Genomic DNA, 7,507 nt, shown 5'->3' on the forward strand with positions numbered 1-7,507 from the left:
TGACATTTTAATCAAATAACTTTAATAAAAGTGGTAGTTTTCAAGTATACAGTGAAATAGATTCCTTTCCAGAAAATCCTATATTTTCTATTTAACAAGCAGTCTTCTACCAAGACTGGTCAGAGTTTTGTGGTAAAAGGTAGTTTATCCCTTAATCGCTATCGTTATCAAAATACAGAATTTGATTTTTAAGAAAGCAGGATAATTCAGGGAAATAACATATGCCTCAGCAGTGAGGACTGCTGACTAAGGCAAAGGAGTCCTAGACTCCAGGAGAGTATCGAATGAACGACACGCCTGGCTCAGTCTACCAAAAGGAGACACAGACCCCAGGAGGTACCGAATGAAAGGTATAGCTAGTAAGGTCTAAAACAGTGAATACAGACCACAGATAGTATCAAATGAAAGATACATCTTGCAAGGTCAAAAACAGAGAATATAGACCGCAGACAGTATCAAATGAAGGATACAACTTGCAAGGTCAAAAATAGTGTGACTCTGGGAGTGAGTTACCAGCATACAGTGTAAATTGCTGGTGAAAATACCGTTACCTTAAGGCCATGAATTATAAGGTAACCCGAGATACTCGTAACCATACTAACCGACACTAGAGTACCAGACGCCCTACAAGCATCTATAAAATATGACATTTGTCACCCCTTGGCTTGGTGGGTCGTGGACTGTAGCTAGCAGTCAGGGTGCGGGGGTGTCAATCCTGTATAGATCTATACACACAATGTCCGCTCTCCCTACAGGAGACTCTGGTTACCAACTAGACGACGGAGAAGACCGTGTCCCGAAGATGCATCCCAAATAGTGGGTAATGACTTCCAAACAGTGGGTAGTGGGTTTCTAATGTAAGTGCTGAACTAGAGGTAGAGACTCATGACTGAAATGACTAGAGCATACCTATACATCTATACTCGTATACATAATATATAACTAATGAACCAAACGACCTTCGGATGGCCATCCGATCCCACTAGACCACATCTCAACGAAGAAAAGGAAATAGGGTAGACGAACCTTCCTAAGTCCTTCAATCATTATTTATATATATCCATACAAGCACAGACATACATCTAACCACGACTGAGTGTGTAACAAGTGGAAACGTATCATCGTGGTGTGTAATCGTACAATGTGGAATAACCAAATCGTGAAGTATAAGTGTATCACGAAGTGGAAGCAACAACTGGTGAAGTGAAAGCGTCTATCAGGTATAAGTGACTACCAGTATAAGCAAAATAGAGACAACAACAGGTATAAGCGACTACAAGTATAAGCGAAATAGAGGCGATAACAGGTATAAGCGTATCAAGAAATGAAAGCGTTATCAAGTAGGAGTTTAAAATAAGTGAAAGCGAAGCAGTGGTAACTAACAAGTAAAAGTGTAAGACGTGAAGGGAACTTTGATGAAAACCTTGGAAAAACTTTTATACTTAGGAAAATCACATTTTGGTATTCTTTGGAAAAATAAGTGTGACAACCTTTAGAAATCTTTGGAACCTTTATAAAACCAGTTTAAAATGAATTTAGATAAAACAGTATAAGTAAGAGCTTTGAACAAGTGAAAACCTTTTTGAAAACCCTTTATAGTATCCTACTTGGTAAAACAGTGTACAGTGTGGTAAAACCTTGTGCATGCGGGTTATCAATCACATGTGATTGATATGATAACTGGCATGTTTAACTTGTATTCCCCCCCCCCCCCTATAAAACGTATAAAAACATTTAAAAGGTTCATTCAGGGGTATGAACTCACCTGGCGTAAGTAGATCCGACGAAGGTGCCGGTTGGGTGTTCGGTTGTCAAGTAAAGACTCGAACACACTCAATGACCTATTTAACATATGATAACATATGTTCGCATACAATTAGTATATTTAATACTAATTAAACAAGTATACGCTCTCTAAGGAGTGGAAAACACTTTGGTTAAGCGTTTGGGGTGTCCCAGGTAACATCTAAGGGTGTGTATGGCTTAGGAATGAAGTTTACTCTCCGAGAGTAAACTCTCTACACTTAGTTTACGGCCCAGGGACAACTCCCCATGAGTTTACAGCCGTAAACTCATGGTGAGGGGTTCTAGCGTGTTTTAAGGGCTCAATCTTGTTCGTGGGATGTTTCTAGGTCCAAATCTAAATGGTATGAATGAGTTTAGGGTCTTTAAGGGCACCATTATGGAGTTTACGGCCCATGAACCACCCCTAAGGGAGTTCACGGCCATGAACTCTTATTCCTTGAGTTTATTGAAGTCTCAAGCCCTTAATACCCTCCTAGTAATTTATAATGAAGTGTGAGGCCATTTGGGGGAATTAAAACTATCATTTTAGTATGTTTGGGGGTGTTTACGGCCTTGGTACATGCCTGGGCCGTAAACTCCTTTTAATCCCTCAAATCCTTGTGTTTGGATGATCTAAACCCGAAATAGCAAGTCCCTAAATTATGTATTAAGCCTAAGGGTGGTTTGGGAGTGTGTTTGGGGCATTTTGACAATGTTTAGAGGTGTTTACGGCCTATGCATATGCTTGGGCCGTAAACTCTCTTTTATGCCCTAAATTGATTGTTTTAAATGAGCAAACACTCCTAGGCTAAATCCTCAATTTATTTCCAAGCTTTTAGGGACAAGTTTGGGTCCTTTTGGCCTCAATTAAGGTGTTTAGGGCCTAAGGAGGATCTTAGGTCGTGAACTCCTTTTCAACATCTTAAATGGTCGAATTTTAAGCTATAAACACGAATCATAATGTTTAGAACAAGTTAGGATAAGTGGACTTACGATTTGGAAGCGTTTGGTTGCGGATTCGGGTCGAAAACGAGTCTAGAGATAGAGTATAGAGAGAGAGGGTGGAAAAGGCTCAAATGGAGTTTACTCCCCCTTATATATGGGTGGGAGTTGGAGCTCAGTGGAATTCTACCCGATACTGCCGTTATACGGGGCTTTTGGTCGCACCCGATTTAGTGGTCGTAATAATAAAAACTAACATTTTCCAAATAAATGGAATATAAAATAAGTGTTTTTATTTCTTTTATCACGACTTTAACGGCATATAAAATAAATAAATAACACATTTATTTACTTGACGACTTCTAATTAACGGAACTTTTATAAACTGGAATATTCCGTTAACGGTAACGGGGAAATGTAACGGAACAACTTGGGTTGTCACAATCTTGAAACTCAAGTATCAAAGTATAACACCTTTGTCCTGTAAAAATAAATGTAAAAAGCATAAATCAAATAAAAAAGTTATATTACATTATCAGAAAAGAAAAACTTTGATTTGATTCTAATAAAAAGAATCAGAAATCAAGAAGTTACCTACTATATTTTGACACTTCAAAAAAAAATCTGAAATGTGAAACCTCTATACTTCAAACATGGATTGAAAGTTAATAGATTGTTGCTTCAATGCTTATGAATTCTAGAAAATAGGAATCACAAAGAATGAAAAAACTCATTTTATTCTAAACAATATTAGAAATGTACAAATAGATAAAAAAAAATGCATAATAGGTCCTGATTTTGACACTTTAAGACAATTTAAAATCAGAAACATCTAAACCTCCAAAGCTAGATTGAAAGCAGACATATTATTATTTCAATCTTCTAAATTCTAGAAAATAGGAATACTAAATAATGAAAAAAAAAATTGATTTACTTCTAAAGAACATAAAAAAATGATCAATACCTTTTGATTTTTGTCCCTAGACCCTGTCCCGAATTATGATTTTCGAAACCTCACTCCCAATTTCACTTTGCTTCAAATTTTCGAAGCCTCGCTCTCATTCAGATTCTCTGATTCTTTTAAGATATATGAAGAAAGAATTAAGAAGAAAGAAGTATGAATTGAGATCTTATTATCGAGTGATTTAAGATCGTTGTTGCTAGCCATTGTTGATTGGTTCTCGTTTTCCCAATCACTATCAACAAGAATGAAAGCGTCGTTTCCTTTTCCCAAAAAAATCTAATTCCTGCTCATTTGATTTCTGATTCCCACTACCGATTGTGTCATATATGTTCTCTTCTGATACCTCATACATCCTTAACTTAACGGGGCCAAAAATTGAACATAGCCTAATATAAAATCTGGAAAAAATAGGCCCTATATTTTAGTGGGCCCTGTTCTTGGCCACACTTTGAACCCCTTTGGTCCGACCCTGACCACGAACAAGATCTCACTGTCCACATTTCATATCTATCATTTATGGATTGTACCTAAAATGATTGATGTGAGTGTCGGACTAAAAAGAGATAGTTGCAGTGGTAGTGGGATGTCACCTAGATATTTCATGGGGGGGGGGGTGGATGGTAGTTGTCTGTGGAAATGAACAAAAAAATAGAAAGGGAAGTCTAATATTAGAGGATGTTATCTAGTTTTTTTTAAAGACAAATCTACTATACTCCTAAACTAATCCTTTATTTAACTTATGTCCACGATGAGACTTGAACGCTCAACCTCAATGAGGGAGAGCAACATCTGATACTGTTAGGCTAGAAGCCCTTTTGTGGAGGTCATCTAGTCATCCGTGTTTCTTTAGGTGGTCAAATTTATGCATATGAAATAAGTAATAATGACGGGTTTATCTTTTAACCAGTTCTTTATGTTAATTTTCCCTTCATCAACAAACCTTAATGGTCTATAAAGTATAAAATTTAATATAACAACCATTTATATCTAAAGGCCAAATTTTATAGAGTTTTGAGGAAAACAGTGCAGTAACCCTTTTAGACGTTTTTTTTCCTACACACCATTCTAATACACAGAATCTATATACCTATTTAAACATCATAATTAACTGTGGGTATATGGCTATAGATGCTTATAAAATTGAAACGCATCGAAGAACGTACGAGGAGGCCATCTAACCCCTACCAGACCATGGTGATTAGGAGGTTCCTAATGACCTTATGATTGTTAACCCTCCAGTAATGGAAATACGTCAAGCGGGTAGAGCGAAAAACACCAACCGTATCCCCTCATGTGACAACCCAAGTTGTCCCGTTACCTTTTCCCCGTTACCGTTAACGGAATATTCCAGTATATAAAGGTTCCGTTAATTAGAGGTCGTCAATTAAATAAAAATTTCAGTTGTTTATTATTTAATAGGCCGTTAAGTCGTGATAAAAGGGAATAAAAACACACATTACACATTTCCATTTATTTGGAAAGTGTTAAGTTTTATTATTACGACCCTTAAATCGGGTGCGACCAAAAGCCCCGTTTAACGGCAGTATCGGGTAAAATTCCACTGAGCTCCAACTCCCACCCATATATAAGGGGGAGTAAACTCCATTTGAGCTCTTTCCACCCTCTCTCTCTATACTCTCTCTCTAGACCCGTTTTCGCCCCAAATCCGTAACCAAACGCTTCCAAATTGTAAGTCCGCTTACCCTAGCTTACTCTAAACATTATGATTCGTGTTTATAGCATAGAATTGGACTTGGAACATGTGTTTACGGCCAAGGAGCATGCTTGGGCCGTAAACACTTAATAAGCGGGTTTTTAAGCAATTTAACCCCTCCAAACCAACATTGGGACTTAGATACGACCTTATGGCTTGCAAATCCGGACTTAGAACACCCTAGTCATGAATTTTGAGGAGCAAATAGGAGTTTATGGCCAAGGAATGTGCTTGGGCCGTAAACCCCTCAAACATGGGGTGTAAACTCATTTTTACATGCTTAAAAGCCATAGAACTCCACCAATAGCCTTGGAATAAATCCTAGAATCATCTAAAAATAGTTTGGGGACCTTAAACATGTCAAACACCCTCCATTTAGGAGTTTACGGCCAAAGCTTCCCAAGAAATAGTTCCAGGGCCGTAAACTCATAAAAACATGTTAAAGGGTGCCCTAAATTCATACCAAGGCTTAAGACATAAATTAGGGGCTTGTTCTTTGGGTTTGGATCAATTAAACACATCAAAATGAAGGGGAAAAAGGATTTTACGGCCCATGTATGTACCAAGGCCGTAAACACCTCTAAATGTGCCAATATGATGGTTTTAATCCCCCAAAATGGCGTAACACTTCATTATAAATTACTAGAAGTGATATAAGGGCTTGAAACTTCACAAAACTCAAGGGATGAGAGTTTACGGCCGTAAACTCCCTTAGGAGTTGTCCCTAGGCCGTAAAATCCATTATAGTGCCCTTAAAGGCCCTAAACCACTCATGCCTTTTTGGAAAAGTACTTAGAAAAATCCCATGAACAAGCTAGAAGCCTTAAAACACCCTAGAACCCATCACCATGAGTTTACGGCCGTAAACTCATGGTGAGTAGTCCCTGGGCTGTAAACATGGTGTTAGGGGTTTACTCTTGGAGAGTAAACTCCATTCCTTAGCCATATACACCCTTAGACGCTACCCGGGACACCCAAACACTTATCTAAAGTGTTTTCCGCTCCTTTGAGTGCGTATATTTGTTTAATTGGTATTTAATATACTAATTGTATGTGAACATATGTTATCATATGTTAAATAGGTCATTGTGTGTGTTCGAGTCCTTGCGTGACACCGAGCACCCAACCGGCGCCTTCGTCGGACCTACTTACACCAGGTGAGTTCATACCCCTGAATGAACCTTTTAAATGTTTTTACATGTTTTATAGGGGGGAATACAAGTTAAACATGCCGGTTATCATATCAATCACATGTGATTGATAACCCGCATGCACAAGATTTTACGACACTATACACTGTTTTACTAAGTAGGACACTATAATGGTTTTCTAAAAGGTTTTCATTCGTTTCAAAACCCTTACTTATACTGTTTTGTATAAATTCATTCTAAATTGATTTATGAAAGATTTCCAAATGTTTTCAAATATGTTTTTACAAAAGGATACAAATTGTGATTTTCTCCGAATATAAAGGTTTTTCATCAAAGTTTCTCTTTCACGATGTATACTTTTACTTATTAGATACTGTTGCTTCATACTTATTTTATACTCCTACTTAGTAATGTTTTCACTTATACTTGTAGTCGCTTATACCGATAGACTCTCTTACTTCACTTATAGTCGTCTCTACTTCGTGATACGCTTATACTTGTTCGACACTCCTACTTCACTTGCGACCGCTTTTACTTCACTTGTTCGACACTCCTACTTCACTTGCGACCGCTTCAACTTCACTTGTTCGACACTCCTACTTCACTTGCGACCGCTCCTACTTCACATATTAGACACTCCTACTTCACAAGAACCACTTCTACTTGATACGCACTCAGTCGTAGTTAGATGTATGTCTGTGCTTGTATAGATGCATATAAATAATGATCAAAGGACTTAGGAACGCTTGTCCGCCCTATTTCCTTTTCTTCGTTGAGATGTGGTCTGGTGGGATCGGATGTCCATCCGAAGGTCGTTTGATTCATTACTTATATATTATGTACACAAGCATAGACATACGGGTTTACTTCAGTCAATTCAGTTAAGAGTCTCTACCTCTAGTTCAGCACTTACATTAGAAACCTACTAGTTGGAAGTCTCTACCCACTATT

This window comes from Lactuca serriola, chromosome 5, assembly GCF_051521515.1.
Source record: "Lactuca serriola cultivar US96UC23 chromosome 5, Lser_US96UC23_V15, whole genome shotgun sequence".
Lineage (NCBI taxonomy): Eukaryota > Viridiplantae > Streptophyta > Magnoliopsida > Asterales > Asteraceae > Lactuca > Lactuca serriola.